The following is a 20944-nucleotide window of genomic DNA, read 5'->3' on the forward strand; positions in this document are numbered from 1 at the left end:
ATGGAGATTACTTAAGTTTCAGTTCTTCGTTTTGGTAGTTGTGTGGTCAAAGAGGATATTATTTAGCTTTTTACCCTCATTTACTTCATCTGTAGAATGAGAGTAAAATGGTATCTATCTTACACTTGAGTTTGTTGGGAGGATTAAATGTGCTTAAAAAGTGTTTGGCCCATGGTAAATATTCAGTAATATCTATTATCATTATCATAATCACCATCATTATCTAGTCTTCCTCCTCCAAGGAAAAAGTCGGGAAGAGATTTTTTTTGCACTTTTTTTTCCCTTTTGATGCAGCTGTCTGAAAACGGCAACTATAGAGTATAGCTCAAAAAATATTGGAAAGCAGATCAATGCGTTTGTAAGCTCAGCAGCCCCATCAACTGCTCTGCAAGCCCATCCCCAATCACCTTTCTTTGAAGAAGAGCATTTCTGGCGTGTAGTGCTATTTGTTGCGTTATTTTGTTGTGTTATTAGTTGTGTCACTTTGAGCAGGCTTCCTTAACTCTCTAAGCTTCATGTTCTTTATCTTTAGAAAGGGCGTGGTCATACCTCCTTCATTGTGTTGGTGCCAAGATGGAGTCAAATGAAAATAACATTTTTCAACAAGTCTAACCATGTATTTATATGCTCAATGTATAAATCCTCAATAAACTGCAATTTTTAGGATTATTGTTACTCATAATGCTGCTCACTACTATCTGCGAGACAGAGCTCTGGATTATTTTCTAACAGCTGTATACCTGCAAGCTGTTCCCTTTCTGCGCTTGCCTCGTCTCTCTTATGTCCTCAGAGCCTGCAGTCTGAGGGGGCTGCCTGGAACTGCACTGGTTATAGAAGAGAGCTTTTGAAACTAGACCATATCATACTTAAATACAATCTATAACTTTGGCCTCATTCGCTCAACCTTCTAGCCAACTATACAAAGTAGCCTATGTTAATGTCCTAGTTGTTTTATTAATAGATCATTAATTGGATTAAGTGTTATTTTAACAGTTTTAATAATAACATTTGGAATCATATTATTGGTAAACAACATAAACCACTCATAGTCTTTCTAAACTATTGGAATTAAAAAGGATATTCCAAAAATAACAATCACTTAAGCATAGTCATTTTATAATAGGTAGGCTTTTAAAGTTAATTTTGTACTTTCAGAGTCAAATTAAATTCATGAACAACTAGCAATTGAAATTGCACCCAAATGCTATTTAAAACAAACTGGATTCTTTCTTACATTTGGGGACTTGGCATGCGTATGTCCTGAGGAGTTTTATAGCCACGTGGTGCATACAAAACGAGGTGCTGAATTTTCATCATTTTGCCTGAACTATGTCTTTCCAGATTTGTGTTTCTCACAATCATCTAAAATGCAATATAGTTTAGTTAAAAGCAAATTCTTAGTAATAATCTTGAAAATACATTTAAAAAGCATCTCCACTTCTGTTCTTGTCTAGTCTCAAACATTCTTCAAAAGACAGCTCACCATCTTGAAGTAGAAGAAAAAAATACTGATAGTAATATGACAATAACAGCCAGTACTTTCCACATCCTGCCATGTAATAAGCCCTTTGCACATATTAAGTCATTTAATCCCCATATCAACCCTATAAGCTAGGTACTATTTTTATCTCCATTTTACACTGCAGAGAATTGACCTGCAGAGCAGTGGAGTAACTTGCTGAGGTCGCACAGGCAGCAAGTACAAGACTCAAGCAGGACTCAAGTACAGGACTCAAGCATCAGGTTATCTGACCAAAATTGTTACATAGCCAGAGCTTTTTCCTATTGATCAACATCAAATTTATGGCACTTCAGTGGTGATGAAAACCTCTGTTTTGGGATACAGTACTACCATGTAATTCCTAACAAGGAAAAACAAAAGACAAACAAACAAACAAAAAAACCCACCTTCTCTCCTAATGCCTGGTTTCTCTCAAAATGAGCTATATTTCTTTCCATTTGTATGGTCTGGACTAATTTGCATGATTAGTTTGGATAAATCAGGTAAGAGAATATAACTTTTTAAAGTATAAGCTTCTGACTCAAAATTGAATGAGTTCTTGGTTTTTGAAAGTGACATGGTGACTATTGGATTATTTTAAAAGATCTCTATAAGTCTTCTAGAGAAAGGTGGCTACAGGGATATTATGGTTGATGCCCTCACGTGCAGCAGCCATGTGGTTTGGGAGGTGACCCTAATTCTAGAGGCAGCTTCTGATTTGACCCAGCCTATTACAATAATTCTACCTTCCTTGCTAGCATTGCTTGGGGAACTAGTGTTTAAGCCAATCGGAATACAACATTCCCCTGGCTGTCATTTGCTCTGCAATCCATAACCTAAATTGGCCCAGCCAGACTCAATGGAGAGACTTAACCATATGGTTGCAAGGAGCTACTTTCACTCTCACTGCAGAAGGAGACTTGAGATAAAGTTAAAGTTGTAGACAACAGAGGAGAAAGGAAAGAACCTTGATGTATGATGACCAGACCTGAAAGCCCAACTACCTTTAACTGCCACTTGAGGTAGGGGGAAATACATTTTTATCAGAGTTTAAGTTTGTTTGAGTCTGGCTTTCTGTTCATTTGCAGCTCAAGCATGGCCAGGAAACACATTTTCACTCCTTAGCACTGGCTCTATGGTCCTGGTTTTAAAGGGGCAATTATTTTGTGCATTTTGAATTACTGATAATTTGGTTCAAACATATGACTGACCCAAATTGGTATCCACATTTATTAAGCATGTAATGTAATTCATGCCAGTCCTCATGTAGGAGCTTACATATACATTATCTAGAAGTACCTTCACATCGGGTTCAGGGAGAGGGATAACCACATTTTCTAGGTGAGTGAGGTTCATTGTGGTTAAGTAACTTCCCTCGAATCTCAGTGTTACTTGGTGGAAAATTCTTACTTGAGATCAGGTGCTATTACCCTGGTACTTTGATTTGGGTGATTCAGGGCAGGAAGGATGGGAATGCATGAAGGACTTCAGAACATTTCCTTTGGAGGCAATATCTATTCATGGAATAGACCATTACTGCTCACCTTAAACATTATGCTCTATCACTTTTTCACCATATTATATCTTGTGGAAAATCACCAAAATCATAATAAGTATAACATTTTATAATTCCATGTAAATTGAAGTAGAAATATCTATTCTGGCATAGTTAACACATTTCTCAAGTTTCTTTCCAGCCACATAATAAAATTATGTATAGCTATATATGAAAAATATATGTAATATAAGTATATGTAGATATAAATCTGAAGCATACTTAATTTAGCTTTTAATTTCTTTATTGTCTCATAATTCCCCCTTTCTTGGATTTGCTGATGTAAAACATTCAAATGCAGTTCTAAATGGGAAACATTTGTTACTCATTCTAGGGCTGCATACTGAATTAGGTTTGGATAACATAGCAAATCAAGATGATTATCACACATGAAAGTGAAGCAATCCAATGTAACATAATGTCAATCATAGACGACAAGGTCTCTCTAGGGCTTGCTTTGTTGCTTTTTAAAGCCTGAAGCTCTTTAGAGAGTGCTACTGCAAATGCTCTTGATTCTTAGGGAACAATTGGTCTAGAAAGGTAAGAACTCAAATAACCAAAAACATTTCTTCTGCCTTTCTCATATAGCGTTTTCCCCCCAAGTGTTACATTTTAAAGCCAGAGAACTTACATCTGTGGCAGTTACATACCTCAGCATGAAATGAATTTTTACCATTGCCGACAACTGGTGCTCAGGCCCAAAAGCGCCATGCATGTCCAGAGATGTTGTCAAGCAAGAGCTGGCTCATAAAGCTGGGCAAATGCAGAACTTGGAGGAAGAGGATAAGTTGACTAGTTAAGCTAGCAGTGACTTAACTTCAAGGAGCTCAGTACCAAGTAGAGGCAATGCAAGCCTGCCCAAAGTGTCTTGGGTTGAAGAGAAATTCCGATGGATATTGATAGATACTATGTTAAAAAGTACATAGAATTGCCTGAATTTATGCATATAAAGAACCGTGTGTGTGTGTGTGTGTGTGTGTGTGTGTACCATCCTAGAGGATGGGTAATCTACAAAGCACACCTTAGGAAGTGTTGGGTTGTGGCATGGCAGAGGTTCTGTTTGAAATAGGCTATCTACATTATAACAAATAGAATACAATGGAGAAAATTGGTTTCTCTCTAACTTTTTTGTTTAGAAGTATTGTTCTGTATCATTATTTATGGTGAAATAATAACATTTCATATAGCATATAACATTACTTTTTTGTTAAAACAAATTTTTTTAATGTTTATTTTTTGAGAGAGAGATAGAGTGTGAACGGGGAGAGGAGCAGAGTGAGAGAGAGAGAGGGAGACACAGAATCCGAAGCAGGCTCCAGGCTCTGAGCTGTCAGCACAGAGCCCGACGCGGGGTCTCGAAGTCATTAGCTGTGAGATCATGACCTGAGCCAAAGTCGGACGCTTAACAGACTGAGCCACCCAGGTGCCCCACATTACCTTTTTTCTAAATAATTTTGTCTACATTTCTTCTTTTACTCTCAGGGAAACACAGAGAGTATAATTAGGACACTTGTGTTCTATTTTGCAGCAAGAAAATGATGCAGAGAGAAGGTAAATGCCTTTTACAGTCAGCATAAATGAGATTAGGGCATTGGAAAACTAAGGCCCACAAGCCAAATCTGGTCTGCAGCTTGTTTTTATATGATCTGGAAATGAAGAATTTTTTTAAGGTGTGTTAAAAAAATAAAAAGAGGAATATTTACTATCTGACCCGTTATGAAAAATTATGCAAACCCCTGGACTAGATTATGTTGTGGTAACAAACAAAGTCTGTATCTCAGTGGTTTTGCCAAAAAATATGTTTCTTGGTAATACTGTATGCCCAACAAAGGCTGCCAGGAGTCTCTGCTTATCCAGATGATTCAGGAGCCCAGACTGACAGAGACTCCATGTCATTATGGCACAGTGACGGACGGAAAGGAAACGTGATGAGATGAACACTGGCTCTTCAAATTTCCACTTTGGTGTGAAACATCCCACTTGTGCTCACATTTCACTGGCCAAGCATGTCACGTGGCCTCATCTTACTTCAAAGGGGCAGAGAAGTGCTATCCTACCTTGTGCCTGCAAGAAGGAAATCAAAAACCTTTGGTGAACACCAGTGTTAATAAAGGCAGGGTGTACAAATGTGCTCACACACACACGTGTATAGAAAGCTAGTTCAAGAAGAAATTAATTAGAATCCATGTCTGTGAAAATTTGCTTATTGATTCCCTCCTCTCTCTAGATATATATATATATATATATATATATATATATATATATAGTTGTGTAGATATCTCTATAACATAGTTACATAGAAAGCTCTATTACATGTATATATAGAGAATCTTATCCTATATGGAATTCCATATATATAAACACATAATAGATATCTCTATATAGATCTATCTATCTAATGAAAAATACTAGTATTAGAAGGAAAACTACACTTGATTCTAAGGAAACATATTTTATAAAGAAAGGTGTGGTTAGGAGCGAGCACCTGAGTGGCTCAGTCGGTTAAGTGTCCAACTTTGGCTCAGGTCATGATCTCAGAGTCCATGAGTTCAAGCCCCGTGTTGGGCTCTGTGCTGACACCTCAGAGCCTGGAGCCTGCTTTGAATTCTGTGTCTCCCTCTCTCTCTGCCCCTGCCCCACTTACACTCTGTCTCTGTCTCTCAAAAATGAATAAATATTAAAAACTTAAAAGAAAAAGAAAAAGGTGCAGTTAATAGTGACAGATCCAAAGTGTGAGGTTTTTATAGTTTCTGGATAATCTCTCCATCGTGTACTTCGTCCTCTATATTAAACGTTTTCTTTTTTAAGTAAAAGCCTTATATAGTTTTGAAATCATGCTAGATTATTTTTTATATGATCTCATGTTGGAAATAGTTGCTCCTGTGACAAAGGGAAGTCCACCGCATCACCACCCCCCACCACACACACACACACACACACACACACACACACGGTAAAGAACATTCTTGTTTTCTTTTGTTGTTATTGTATGTATGTATGTATGTATGTATGTATGTATTTATTTAGAGCACATGCATGAGAGTGGGGTGGGGACTAGGGAGAGGGAGAGGGAGAGAATCTAGCACGGAGCCCAATGTGGGGAACTGTCTCATGACCTTCAGATCATGACCTGTCCTGAAATCAAGATTCTGATGCTAAATCTACTGAGTCACACAGGCACCCCAAACTTCTTGATTTTCAAAAGGCATTATGAATTTTCAGTGTCCTTACTCCATGCCTGCATGCACAAGGCCAAACCGTAGTCTGAAATACTCCTACACCTGAGAACAACACTGGCCACACCTTTCTTGGCTTAGTGGCAAAGCAAGGAAATTGTGCGTGATAAAGAATTGAAGAAATTGTTGTATTCCTCTTCACATATGCTTCCTTCCTTCAGTCAGAGGTTATTGGTGAGTTTGCTTTTTGTTTCTTTACATCTTTGACCCTTTTCTCTTCACTTAAAGGAAGCCACATGAGAGAAACATAAATTGTGAGGCTTTTTTTTTTTTAACTGTACACTTGGCCATTCCATCAATGTATACTTTACCACTGGAGACTATTACTGCCAAAATGGCAAGTTTCAAAAATAACCAGTCACTAGTAAGAGGAAAAGCCCCAGAAAGGGACAATTTCTCTTCAGAAGAATAAATCACAATATTTAAAGAGAAGAGATCTTGTGAGAAAGCACCAGTTGGAGATTCCAAGCCTGTCTGCCATCTATGTCTGGGGAACGGTTAACAGCGTGTGTGGGAGGCCAAGCAAAAATGGAGAGCAGGGAGATTTTCTTTGCTTAAGGGAAAAAAAAAGATGTTTGAAGAAAGTACATGTGGGGCAGGAAGGGTGGAGAGCAATGGCTCCTGCAAACCAGAGGACACAGGATGAAAGAAAAAGTGCAGTTCAGTGGCTTCATGTATGCCAGATAGTACATAAACTAAAGAGGCAATTGTCATTTAAAAAAAATGTTTCCCTATCCATAGAGGAAAGTGAAATTTAAGGTTGCTGCTGAATAATTTCCATCAGCTACGGTTCAATCCATGAGCATCACTGATACCCATCTCAGCTGGCTTCTCTGTGTTTCTCCATCTTTCTCTGAAAGCCTCCGTGTTTCCGTGGAATTTCTCCTGGAATTAACCTGTGCTACCAAGAAATGCGTTTAAACTGCTTTTTTAAAACCCCTAGTTTCCATCTTGAAAGTGAAAATATAAATACAAAGAGTGTCATAGTTACTAGCTCCATTTTCAGAGAATCTGGATGTCAGCAAGTTAGAGAATGAACTGGGGAAGGTATTTGACCACACAATACGCAAAGTGATGAAGAAACCCCAGAGAAAAGGGAAACTTTCTTTTTTAAGGAGTACAAACATCCAGTCATCAAGGCTATATTTTGGAAAATGATTATGTCTACTGAAATGATAAGATGAGAAGAATCATTTTGTGTGACTTTGTTGACTCATGAAAATAAATAAAAATACCGTAAATGCTTCCCTTAAAAGAAGGTAGTAATATTTTTCATATTTATCTTCAAAGAAAAAAAATTAAGATTCTCAGCTTTTCACCAGTGAAATTACAGACTATTTGATTCTCTATGAAGTTATGATAATAGTAAAGGAGCTTACATAAAATCATATCCCTGCATATTTCAACCTTCCTTATTTGTGTAAATTTAAGTTTATATATAAATGTAAAAACATAGATCATATTTGGAATGAAACTAAACTTATTTCAAAAAAATATTCATATATAGGGGCGCCTGGGTGGCGCAGTCGGTTAAGCGTCCGACTTCAGCCAGGTCACGATCTCGCGGTCCGTGAGTTCGAGCCCCGCGTCGGGCTCTGGGCTGATGGCTCGGAGCCTGGAGGCTGTTTCCGATTCTGTGTCTCCCTCTCTCTCTGCCCCTCCCCCGTTCATGCTCTGTCTCTCTCTGTCCCAAAAATAAATAAACGTTGAAAAAAAAAAAAAATTTAAAAAAAAAAAATATTCATATATATAGTATATCATTCAATGTCATAAAATAAAAAATCTTAAGCTTTATATCTTGCAAGCTTTACATATTGATGGGTCATATTTAATCACCAAAGGGTTAATATTCTATGCATACTGTAATTAAAAATAAATAGATCTCTAGGCCACTTAGTCCCCAACTGTGCCAGATGAGGCAAACATTTCACTTCTGTAAAAATAAATTTCTAATTTTGAAGCATTAGTTGAACCTCCCATCAAGGAATTCTGTGATGTCTGTTCATTTATCTAAGATATTTTTTCAGGCTTATGAATATTTATGAGCCATAGGGTTCAATTGAGCATTATACGAAGTGAGAGGTAGTGTCTTCCAGATGTAAAGGGTGCTTTTAATTCTGTTGCTTCTCCAGATCCTCACTGGCATCTTGTCACGCTTGAACGAGTCATTCAAAATAGAGCTGCCATCTAATTGAAGTACCTGAAGTGCAGAAATGAGAGGAGAATTTAATGAAGCGTAAATTGTCTGTTCAATTGGAGATACAGACCCCTTTACTGTGGCACAATTAAATAAAACATAGTGAAGGTTTCTACTAATCAACCCAACCACCTTCTGTTTTGCAGAAAGGAAACCTATGAGATCAGTTGATGTCTTTATTGTCATGTGTAGTGCATGGACAGTAAATGTATTCTCTGGTGTGTGCATGTGTGTGCGTGTGTGTGTGTGTGTGTGTGTGTGTGTGTGTTTATAATGCAGATTCCACCATGTGTAAGATACTGTGTTCAATGCTGGTAGGGGATACTCAGATCAATCAAAATGGTCCCACTACCTATAGAAAACGACAGCCCTTATCAGGTACGAACAAGCTAGCTTATTTTTAACAAAAGTTATTATGCAGCTCTCCAGGTTAAGGTTATGAAAGCCTATTGGAATTTGGAGCAATGATACCTATAGTGACTCAATGGGAAACAAACAAACAAACAACAACAACAAAAACCCAGCTCTTGCTGGATTACACACTTTCTCCTGGTTGTGAACTTTATTGAATTTCTCAATCTTATGAGTGTGCCCATGGGGTGACTATGGGTTTGAAAGTCATTGGCTTAGTCATCAGGTGAGAGGAAGTAGGGGACAGTGGGAGGATTAGCAATAGTCAAGTACACCCTCTCCCCACTTAAAATTGTATAGGAACCAATTAGCTCAGGAAATGGAAATAGCAACTGTCTGAAAAACCAACCAAATTCAGAAAATGAGATAGCAACAAATAGATGTAAAAATTCACCAAAAATACACTTTGTATTCATGCATTCCTTATTTTAGAAAATATTTAAGTACCTATTTATGTAAAGCACTTTGGCTGATAGTCACTAAGTGTACAGTAATGAATAAGTTTGAGTGGTTTTGTCATTTATAATAAAGTGGTGAATGATTGGCTATTTATGCCGTGAGATTTTATCACCACTTTCCCTTGTACCACTACAGAGGTCCAGGTTACAATTCAGCATCATTTACTGCATTTAGTTTTTATGTCTCTTTAGACTTATTTAATCTGGAACAGTTCTTTCTGCTTCCTTTACTTTTTTTGACCTTGAGTCTTCAAATGGGGCGCCTGGGTGGCTCAGTTGGTTAAGTGTCCAACTTCAGCTCAGGTCATGATCTCACGGTTCGTAAGTTTGAGCCCCACATCGGGCTCTGTGCTGACAGCTCAAAACCTGGAGCCTGCTTCAGCTTCTGTGTCCCTCTCTCTCTGTGCATCCCCTGCTTGTGCTCTGTCTCTCTGTCTCTCTCAAAAATAAATTATCATTTAAAAAATTAAGAAAAAAGAATATTTAAAAAAAAAGAAAAATATAAGCCCATGATTTTGTAGAATGTCCCTTACTTTTGGTCATCTCTTGTTTCCTTATGATTAGAATCAGGTAATGCTTTGGGGGAGAAATCTCACAGAAGTGATGTGTCCTTCTCAGGGCATCATGTCAGGAGGGAGACACTGCACTTTTGGAAAACTATGTATGGCCATAGTTTTGTCTTGTCTTGTCGTGTTTTGTTTTCTTATCACCCTATACTCTGTAACTTCCTCCTTCTTCATACTTTAGATATCCATCTTACTACTCTGTATTTAGTCAGAACATTTCCTCTAAACTCCAGACCTATAAATATAATTGCTTATTTGACAACTTACTTAAAATACTTTACATACTTAAAATATCTGAGATCAAATTTGTGATCTTCTGCTAAGGACTATTATGGTGTTTCCCATCTCAGCTAATGGCTTTACCATCCAATCAAATTCTAAAAGTGATCCTTAATGTTTCCTTCTTCTTTATCTCCCCAATTCAAATCCATCATCAAGTTATATCAATTGTGCCTCTTAAATGTCTCAAATCATAGCTTATTTGCTTCATTCTTGATTGTTAAGATTGTGGTAAAAGACTATTCCACCAAGTCTACATGGCAAAATTTATTACCTGGTCTCCCTACATTCATGCTGACACCTTGCAGACTTTCCCCATATTGAAAATAGGGTGATATTTTTGAAATGTTATTCTAGTCAAGTCACTCCAAATTCTTTCCCCCATACTGCCCCAACCTCCCTCTAATTGCTTCTTGTTTTTCTTAGGATAAAGACTAGAACATTTAAATCTCTTAAAGCTCTACATGGTCAGACCTCTGCATGCCTCACTGCCCCATCTCAAGCCATCATCTCCCTCAATTTATGCCTCTCAGGTATACTAGTCTTAAGTCCCTAAAGCAATACTGAACACGTAGCCTTTACCTATGCTTCATCTAAACCAGATATCTTCCACTCAGTTAGTTAACTCCCATTCATGCTTTAGATCTCAGATTCAAAGAAGCCCTTTCTGAGAATCTCAGTCTAGGTCAGATTCTCCTATAACATGTCTTTATAAAACACATTCCTTTTTAGGAGAGTACTTATCTCCACTTGTAATTTTTCATTATTCATTGTGATTATTGGAACAGTATCTATCTTTCCAAGTAAGTATAAACAACATAAGGGCAAGAATTGCATTTGATTTTATTCACTTTCCTATCCCACCACCCACAGCACTTAGCACAACACCTAGTATGGTAAAGAGTGGTTATCTGCATGTTTGTAAGTGATTCAGTAACATAAGCTGTTAAGGTTTGCTGTACAATTCAATGGAATAAGCAATGAAATAGACATACACTGAGACAATCTTTTAGGAGCTAAACTGCTTCCTTAAGAAAAGCAATGTGCTTTTGTGACTTATGGGTCACCAAACCTAAAATATATATTGGGGTGTGCCGTCACACAACCACAAACTTTGTCTTTTAATCATGAGTATTGAGTGTTTCTTTTTTTTTTTTAAGTTTATTTATTTATTTTAAGGGAGATAGAGAAAGCATGTGGGTGGGGCAGAGAGAGAGGGAGAGAATCCCAACAGTGCGAGCAGGCCAGCAAGGCTTGATCTCAGAAGCCCATACCCATGTGATCATGACCTGAGTTGAAATCAAGAGTCAGACCTTAACCACTGAACCACCCAGTGTCCCAAGCATTGTTTATACTTTTTCTTAGAGTTCCTGAAATATGCTAAACTTATTATCCATTTGAATTCCTCAGGAAAAAAATGTTGTCTTCAAATAGGTTCATAAACTAATGTTTAAGTTGTCAACAAAAGTGAACAAAGCAAGGATGCTATTTTTATATCTACAGTTTTTTCAGAGAAGTGAATGGCTTTCTCTTTTCTCAGCCTCAGTCATGCTCTGTGATGGTTAATTTTATGTGTCAGTTTAACTGGGCTTCCTAGCAAATAGCTGATAAAACATTATTTTCAGGTGTGTCTGTGAGGGTGTTTTGGAAGAGATTAGCATTTGAATTGCTAGGCTAAGTAAAGAAGGTCCAGCCAATGTGGTTAGGCATCATCCAATCTTTTTAGGACCTAAAACTAAAAAGCAGAGGAAGGGAAAATTCTCTCTTCTTGAGTTGGGACATCCCTTATCTCCTGTCCTCAGACATTGGGGCCCCTTGTTCTATAGCCTTTGGACTCTGGGACTTACAAAAGCAACTCCCCTCCCTGCTGTTCTCAGCCCTTTGGCCTCTAGAACCACTTAGACCATCAGCTCCCTGGGTTCTCAGGCCTTCAGAGTCAGACTGAATGACACCACCACTTTTCCTGGGTTTCCAGCTTACAGAGAGCAATTTTTGTGTCTTATTGACCTCCAGAACAACATGAGTCAGTTCCTACATACATATGTCCTAGTGGTTTTATTTCTCTAGAGAACTCTAATACATGCCAATCTCTGCATTAACAAGACAGCCCAATGGTATTAACTTCCACAGATTCTCTCAACACAGCATCCGTCAAACATACACATTAATTTGATTACAATTTTCTTTTGGCTAAACCTGTTTCTCTTTGATGTGTGCAGATCTTCAGTGAACGTGTACATTATTATTTTGCTGTCATGAAATGTTGTTATCATAAGATTAACCTAGGGTCAAGACTTGCTGAGAAAAGAGAATAGAAAAGTTATTATGTGCTGTTCATAAATGTTTAGAGCAGTGCTTTTGTTTGGAGACACCATCTATCCTAATTGCATATAGGAATGAATAGTGTTAACTCACCTCAAGGAACTTACACAGTTGTGTTTAAAATCAGTCTTGGTGAATCACATAGTTTTTGCAATTAGAAATTGTGTTCACTATGTAGAGTAGTACTACAACGAACTCTTACATACAATTAGTCCGGAGGGTGGATCTAAGAAATGTTCAATATTTATGTATCTGAGATTTTTGTAAATTTAATATAATTTGAGTTTTCATAATGATTGTGCAATACTTTTTAATTCAGTAACAAAACCATGCAGTTTTTTATTTTTTTTATTTATTTTTTTTTTTTTTTAAATTTTTTTTTCAACGTTTTTAATTTATTTTTGGGACAGAGAGAGACAGAGCATGAACGGGGGAGGGGCAGAGAGAGAGGGAGACACAGAATCGGAAACAGGCTCCAGGCTCCGAGCCATCAGCCCAGAGCCCGACGCGGGGCTCGAACTCACGGACCGCGAGATCGTGACCTGGGTGAAGTCGGACGCTTAACCGACTGCGCCACCCAGGCGCCCCCCATGCAGTTTTTTAAAGGGCCCGTGTGCAAATCCTTTTCAAAACTTAAACTTCATCTTTCGCTTCCACTTACAATTTAGTAAGTCCTAAGTTTGTGATTCCTACCTAATGATGAGGACAGCCCAGATAACTTACACAGTTTGGGTATTTAAAACTAATCAGAGTTCTGAAGATTTAAGAAAGCTCAGTGGACTACAATCCAGGAGGTAATTAGCCGTTTTCAGGAAACAAGAGATCTGTGGCTACTTTAATGTCTACTGCGCAATGGGAGGAGAAATCTGTCACAGAAGGGAGTAACAAAGAAACAGCTGCAGGTGATCTGGTTGAACAGTTTAAGATCTCAAGGAGTCCAAACCCAGAGCAAGTCTCCACCTACCCACCAACTCTTTCCCCTGGGCTTCCCTGAGTGCACTGGGTAAACTGCTGAAGGCTGGAGTCAGGCCAGGAGAATGAAGAGAAATGCCTCTGGGGATCTCCAGGCCCTCCTTGAGAGCAAGGTAGTATCTGTGAAGGTTGGGAGCCTGGCAGGAGGGTGAAAGCTCTTCAAGACTGCTAAGGCCTGCACTAAATGCATTATCTCAGCCTTCTCAAGGCTAGGGCCAGACACAGAAGGCGAATCACAGCCCTAGAGAGCAAAGGGAACTCTTTAGAATCCTGAAAATCTGACTTTCACAAGCTGTAAAGCAAAGAGATAAATCCCACATTCAAAGAACTGGAGACTGGGCTCTAGTGTACAAAGAGCTCTGGAATTATGTAACTGCTCAGATCTGAGGTCCTACCTAATGGAAGGTCCTGATTCCTCCATCAAGTCACTTGAATCCAATGGTGAACTAAATAACTAAAACTGTAACAAAGCCAAGACCCAGCTGATCTGTAGAGAAGATTGACTCAGTGTTTATATTGGTGCCATGATGGTAATAGGGCAGGCCTTATTCTAGAGGCAAATATTCTTCTTGTGCAGTTTCTTGTGCACACAATACTGGGCACACAACTTGGGTTATGCCAAGTGGTAAAAATATTGGGGCCACAGTCAAGAGAAGAAAAGAATCAGATGGTCAACAGAATCAGATGCAGAGACAGCCAAATGTAAGATATATCACATAGGGACTTTAGTATTGCTGTGATAAATATACTGAAGAATCTAGTGGAAAGACAATAATATTTTATTTAGTTTGTCCTGGTTTTGGCATTGTATCATATAAATGATAAACAGTAGGTGACTTACTATTTCTGTTTAAAGTTATGGTTCTGTGATTTATTCACACTGTTGCATGTAACTATAAATTCCCCCCCCCCAGTGGTGTACAGGGTATCATTGTAAGACTATACTGTAATTAATTTTTCCATTTGATTGTCAGCATACATTTCAGTTTCCAAGTTTTTAGTACTACAGAGATTGTCATGACGCATGTTCTTGTATAGATCTCCCAGTATACACACTCAAGAATTTCTTTACAGACGATACTTATGAGTAGAATTTTCCTAGCCCGTGCATTTTCCCCCACAGTACTTAAACCAGCAGTCTCTATTTCTATATATTGTCACCAACACCAAATGTTGTCAAACTTTCTAATTTTAGCCAACTGGTGGATTTTAGGTTCCCACTATGGGATTTTAAAATCCCATCATGATATTGAGCTGCATTTCTCTATTTTCTCTTGGGAATCTTTTCGAATGCTCATGGACCATTTGTGTTCTCTCTTTTGTGAGAAATTTAATTTTTTTATTAATTCATAGGAATGATTCCTATATTCTGCAAACAGATCATTCTGTCATTTATACGTGTTGTAGATGTTCTCTATATATTCTAAACTCCACAATACATTGCTATTACTTTTGCTTTAAACATTTCATTGTCTTAACATGTGAGAAATGAGAAAAACATATTTTATATTCACTATTCCTGACAGTCCTCATTCCTTTGTACAGATCCAGATTTTATTTTGATATCATTTTCCTTCTGTCTGAAGAACTTCCTGTAACATATTTGTTTTGTTTTGGGTCTACTGATAATGAATTCTCTCAACATTTATTTGTCTGAAAACAGTCTTTATTTAACCTTGCTTTTTGAAATATATTTTCACTGGATGTAGAATTAATTTTATGTTGATAGTTCTTTCTTCCAGGACTTTACAGGTTATAGCCACTTTGTTTACTGGCTTGCATAGTTTCTGACAAGAAGTCTGCTTATCTTTATACCTCTGTCTATAATGTGTTTTTTTGTTTGTTTGTTTTTGGTTTTTGTTTTTGTTTAGTTTTGTTTTTTTGCCTTTTAGCAGTTTAGAGAAGTGTGTCTGTCTTATGGAATTTGTGGTTTCTGCTGGGAAATCTGTGATCCTTTATATTGTTTTTCTGCCATATGTCATTCTCTCTAGATTCTTTAAACGTTTTCTCTTTCTCATTGATTATCAGCATTTGATTATGAGATCCCTTGGTTGGATTTTCCTTGTTTTTCCTGCTTGGAGGTAATTAGATTCTTTGATCTGTGGGATTATAGTTTCAACACATTTGAAAAATATTATATTTATTTCTTAAAATATTTTTTTGTTCTCTTTTCTCCCCTTCGCCTGGAACTGTAATTCTCTGTACATTTGACCTATTGATAGTGTCCCACAGCTCAGTGAGATTGTTTTAGCTCTTCCTGTCTGCTTCACTTAGGATGCTTTCCATTACTACCAGTTCAAGCTTGCTGAGATTTTCTTCTACAGTATCTAATCAACCATTAATCCCTCCCATGACTTTTTTTTTTAATTTCTAATACTCCAGTTTTCATCTGTAGGCAGGCTAGTTGAGAATTTTTATAATTTCTTTTTCTCTCATCCTCATGTTCACGTTTCCTTCACCTTGTTGAATCTGAAAGGGTATTGATGATGCTGTTTTAATGGCCTGGTTTGTATGTTAATTCCATCATCTCCATTACATATGTGTTTGTGTCCATAATTAATTTTCTCCTAGCTTTTAATAATATTTCTCTGCTTCTTTTCATGACTGGTAAATTTTGATTGGGTAGCAGTTGTTATGAAATTTACATCACTGTTTGCTAGATTTTGTTGTTTCCCTTTAAGGAACATTTTTCTGGCATGCAGTCAAGATGCTGGAAATTGGCTGAATCCTTTCTTGTCTTGCTTTTAAGCTTTGTTAGGGCATGTCTAGAGCAACCTTTAGTGTAGGGCTAATGTAGCCCCAGGACTAAGGTAATACTCTTCAAGGACTGTACCCAAGTCTCTGTGTACTACAAGATCATTCTCCTCTAACTGGTAAAAACTAGAAATGTTCCCAGCCTTGTGTGAGCTCAGGCAGCTGTTTAGCTTACTGCTTCCTAGACATTCTTTCCCTGTCTTGTTTTCCTGAATAGTTGTGTAGACTCAGACCAAGACTCCAGGGGACCCCTCTATCGATCTCTAGAGAGTTCACTCACTCTCTGCATCTCTCTCTCTCTCTCTCTCTCTCTCTCCCTCTCCCTCTCCCTCTCCCTCTCCCTCTCCCTCTCCCTCTCACTTTCTTTCTTCTTCTCCCTCTCTCTGTGTGCATTTCCTTCCTCTGGTACTCTGTCCCATGAATTTTAACTTTCTTGGCGTTACTAAACTCTGATCTCTCTACCTCAAGTCAGTAAAACCAGTGTTCTTTGTACATTTCACACTGTCCTGTTCTGTGGCCTGTAAACTACCTCCAGGCAATAAGTCCCCCACTTTGTGCCCTTCTATGAGATAATGATCCTGTGACTTTTGTTGTCCAAGGTCTTATAAATATTGTTTCACATATTTTGTTAGGTCTTCTAATTGTTTTAGAGAAAGGGATTTATCTTGTTCCTGTTTCTCCATTATCACCAGAAACACAAGTCTGTTATTGTCTTCTGACAGTTGAAACCAGCATAAAAATTTTAGTGAGTGGGTAGATGCTACATGCAGAGAATGACTGGAGTTTCCTTCTTCAGCTGTGCTTGGCCAGAACCCCGAGCCTTGCACCTGATCAGCCGCTCATAGCCATGCCCTCACTTGACTACCACGTCTTGTGCTCAAATTCTCACAAAGTCCCCAGCAGTCCAATACCAGGCAGCTGCCACCTCTTCTCATGTACCTGGCATGATGACCACAACCTCCTTGCAGGTGCCCCAAAACCACTACCAGGACCACAGTACCGAAAATGTAGATGAAGTTGCTTCAGAATATAAATAAAGCTGACCCTAATAATGGGAAAGCAGGCTGACTGCAATGGGATGTGTGCAACACCTAATTAATGTGTGAATCTGTTACTGCTGCAGTCGTAAAACTATCTACTGATAGTTTGTTTGACTTCCTTGAAACGTGTTATCTAAATTTTAAAGATGGATGATTGTGTCATGAACTTATGCAAGACACGGGTTCAAAATCTGGCATCACGTATGTCTCTGACAAGCACACGCTGGGAGGCAGTGACAGTAGAGGTAAAGCCTCCATGAGGCCTCCTTACAGGCCATGGGAAGAACTCCTCACGGTGAGTAATGCAGTGTACTCACACGTGCCACCTGCACGCGTCATCAAAATATGCACCTCTGCTTTCTTCCTACATTTGCATCATTCCATTCAATGAAGTATTTTAGTATTAAAAAGTAAAAGGTACTCAGGGCACCTTGGGTGGCTCAGTCATTAAGCATCTGACTTTGGCTCAGGTCATGATCTCATAGTTTGTGAGTACAAGCCCTACATTGGGTGAGGTCAAGCCCTGCTTTGGGTGAGCATGAGCCCCACTTCAGGTGAACCTGAACCCTGCTTCAGGTTAGTCCCATTTCTCTTCTCTCTCTCTCTCTCCCTCTCTCTCTCTCTCTCTCTCTCTCTCTCTCTCTATCCTTCTCTCCCACTCTGCCCCTCCTGGAATTTTCTCTCTCTGTCTCTGACCGTCACTCACTTGCACCCCCCTCTCTCAAAATATATAAATAAACAAACAAATGAACTAACTAATTAACTTATCTATTAAAAAAATGTTAAATTAGTAGCAAAGGTTAAAAACTTTTATGTAGTAGTTGGTTATTAGCAGGGAAAATTTTCATTTGTATATCCTGATTTCTAACCTGACCTTTTTTTTTTCTCAATAAACTAAATAAAATTATTTCAGACTTTCCCTGACAGTAAAACCCTTTGAGGTCAATTTTAAGGGCTAGGTTTTGAGCGCCTGGATGGCTCAGTTGGTTGAGCATCTGACTTGGGTTCAGGTCATGATGTCATGGTTTGTGGGTCTGAGCCCCATGTCAAGCTTTGCACTGACACCACAAAGCCTGCTTCAGATTCTCTGTCTCTCTCCCTCTCCCTCTCTCTCTCTCTCAAAAATAAATAAAAACATTAAAAAAGTTATTTAAAAAAAGGACTAGGTTTTTTTCTCTTTAGTATTTTAAATATATAAAATTATAAGCTATTTCTGGATATTTTGGACTTTTGTTAAATACAAATGATTTTTCTCAAGTACATTTTCTTTGTGTTCCTTATTAGATTCTTCCACACTTTATTTCATTATCCTGAATGTTTAACCTACTAAATTCACACACTCAATGATAATTTGCTTTCTAAGAACTTGCTAGATAGGCAAGAAGACTTTGAGCCTAATAATAGGTCATTCTTGGAAACAGGAAGAAAACTGTGCCAACATTAAACAGTCCCAAACACCAAAGATTCAAGTTGGTTTGAAACAAAAACCACAAATTTTGATTGAATCTAAACTTGGCAGTGTAAGACTCACATGGATTGTTTCTGGTATTGTATAGAGGAGATACATACACAGTCTAACAAAGGGAGACGGGGAAACCAGTTTAAACTAGCAGAACATTCAGGAAAGGATTAAAAACTCAGATCTGGTGTAGCGAATACGGATCTGGAGCTCCCGAGTCTCATGGTCTGTCACTAACAGACCTGGAGTAGGTTAACAGAGGATAAATGCTTTTGGAGAAATCAACTAACTTTTCTGAAATGAACGCATGGCACATAGCACTATGCCAGGAACACATTCCTCAGAGAGAAAGTCCAAAACTAAGAAATGAGAGATCAAAAGGTAGAGTTTAAACATGAAAAAATTAATTTCAAAATTCCCATTGTCTTAATTTATATGATATGGTTAACTGGGCTCACCTGGGTGTCAGTAGTCTAGGGAAAGCAAAAATACATTTGTGAAGTATTTTCAAGTCACTAAACAGAGACAGTGGAAATATACATTAAAATATTTTACCTTTAAAATGTAACTAAAAAAAGAAATTATTGCATAGTTGAAAACTAGTTTTTCATTGCCAGTGAATCTCATGGAATACCACTATTGAGTTTGCTAGCACTTCACTGAGTTTTTTGAAGGGGCTCACAGATTTAAAAACATAGACCATACATTTTTTAAACCCTTTTTTTTTTGGTATTGTGAAATGTAATGAAGAAAAGTATAAAACATAAAACTAATGAGCGATTATAAGACAAAATATCATATCTTATATCGGTAAAGAAATAGAAGTGTCATTGGGGTGCCTGGGTGGCTCAGTCGATTGAGCGTCTGACTTCACCTCAGGTCATGATCTCACAGCTCTGTGAGTTCGAGTCCCGCATTGGGCTCTGTGCTGATGGCTTGGAGCCTGGAGCCTGCTTCAAATTCTGTGTCTCCCTCTCTCTCTCTGCCCCTAACCCACTCACATTCTGTCTCTGTCTCCCTCAAAAAAATAAATAAACATTAAAAAAAATTTAGAAGGGTCAGCAACACATGAGCCCTTCCCAATAACATATTGAGTTATTCATTAAAATGATCCCAGGGGCACCTGGGTGTCTCAGTCAGTTAAACGTCCAATTCTTGATCTTGGCTCAGGTCATGATCTCAGAGTTTGTGAGTTTGAGCCCCGCATCGGACTCTGTCCTGATGGCATAGAGCCTTCTTGGAATTCTGTCTCTCCTTCTCTCTGCCCCTCCCCCATTTGTGTTCTCACTCTCAAAATCAATAAATAAACTTAATAATAATAATAATAAAATAATCCCATAGTGTTTTTGGAGGATAAGGACATAGTAAATCATATCTTCAGAAATTAATATTCTAAGTAAATGGCATATTCCAGACAAATTTGAACAGTCCTGGTAAATTCAAACCAACAACCAGCCAAGATTTATATTTGGTTTGAGTGAAACATTTCAAGACAAAAGTTAGAGGTAATGAATATAGTCAGCATCCAACAGAAAATTCTGTTTTGCCCTAATGGTGCCTTGCTTTACCATGTTTACACTGTTCAAATTTGAGACTGAACATCTTTTTGGGGCATCTCTTTGGAGTCTGAAAAGCTCATTCCCTGAAAAAGAAAACAGGCAAATATTGCAACATCCACAGGCACAATGTGTGCAGGAGTGGGTTACTCTTGGCCTGAGTTGGCATTCATTTTCTGGGATAAAGGAAGAACTTGTCTTCCTCACACACAATTTACTCCGTGGTTTTTGCTTCTGTCTTTCCCAGGACCCAGTGCTTCCTCTCGATTGGAAACTGTTTCTGGCCGCATGTATGTGGTAAGTTTTGAACAGCTAGAGATTCTCCATAAATGGACTCCAAGACAGTTTCTTTTCAAAAGGGGCCAGGTACCTACTCTATCTAATACCTTCCCTCCTCTCCCTTTCATCAGCCTTCCTAAATATGTTTTAAGATGGGCATGAGTTTTTGAGATCTTGCATAGTGGTTTCGTTAAGCTTTTGATGAGAATAATGCCATGGCTGGGTGCACTTGCCAGGTGAGTAAATGGAATCTCTCTCTGTATAGCTTTATCAAGAGAAACAGAAAGAATGGAGTTCTACTTGTGCAGAACTTGCCAACAGATTCTGAGCTTCTCATGTCTTGGAACTTTTTCTTGTCC

At 38.2% G+C, this 20944-nt stretch overlaps 1 protein-coding gene across 1 annotated transcript in view; it reads left to right on the forward strand.

Annotated features, from left to right (window-relative positions):
- The window catches only part of XRCC4 (X-ray repair cross complementing 4), a 293362-nt gene extending 272791 nt beyond the window's left edge, over window positions 1-20571 (forward strand). Inside the window, exon 9 of the mRNA XM_047870967.1 lies at window positions 20554-20571. The gene's annotated coding sequence lies outside the window, so the exon portion shown is untranslated. The remainder of the gene's footprint in view (window positions 1-20553) is intronic.
- The last annotated feature ends 373 nt before the right edge of the window (window positions 20572-20944 follow it).

Source organism: Prionailurus viverrinus, chromosome A1, assembly GCF_022837055.1.
Source record: "Prionailurus viverrinus isolate Anna chromosome A1, UM_Priviv_1.0, whole genome shotgun sequence".
In the NCBI taxonomy this organism is placed as follows: Eukaryota; Metazoa; Chordata; class Mammalia; order Carnivora; family Felidae; genus Prionailurus; species Prionailurus viverrinus.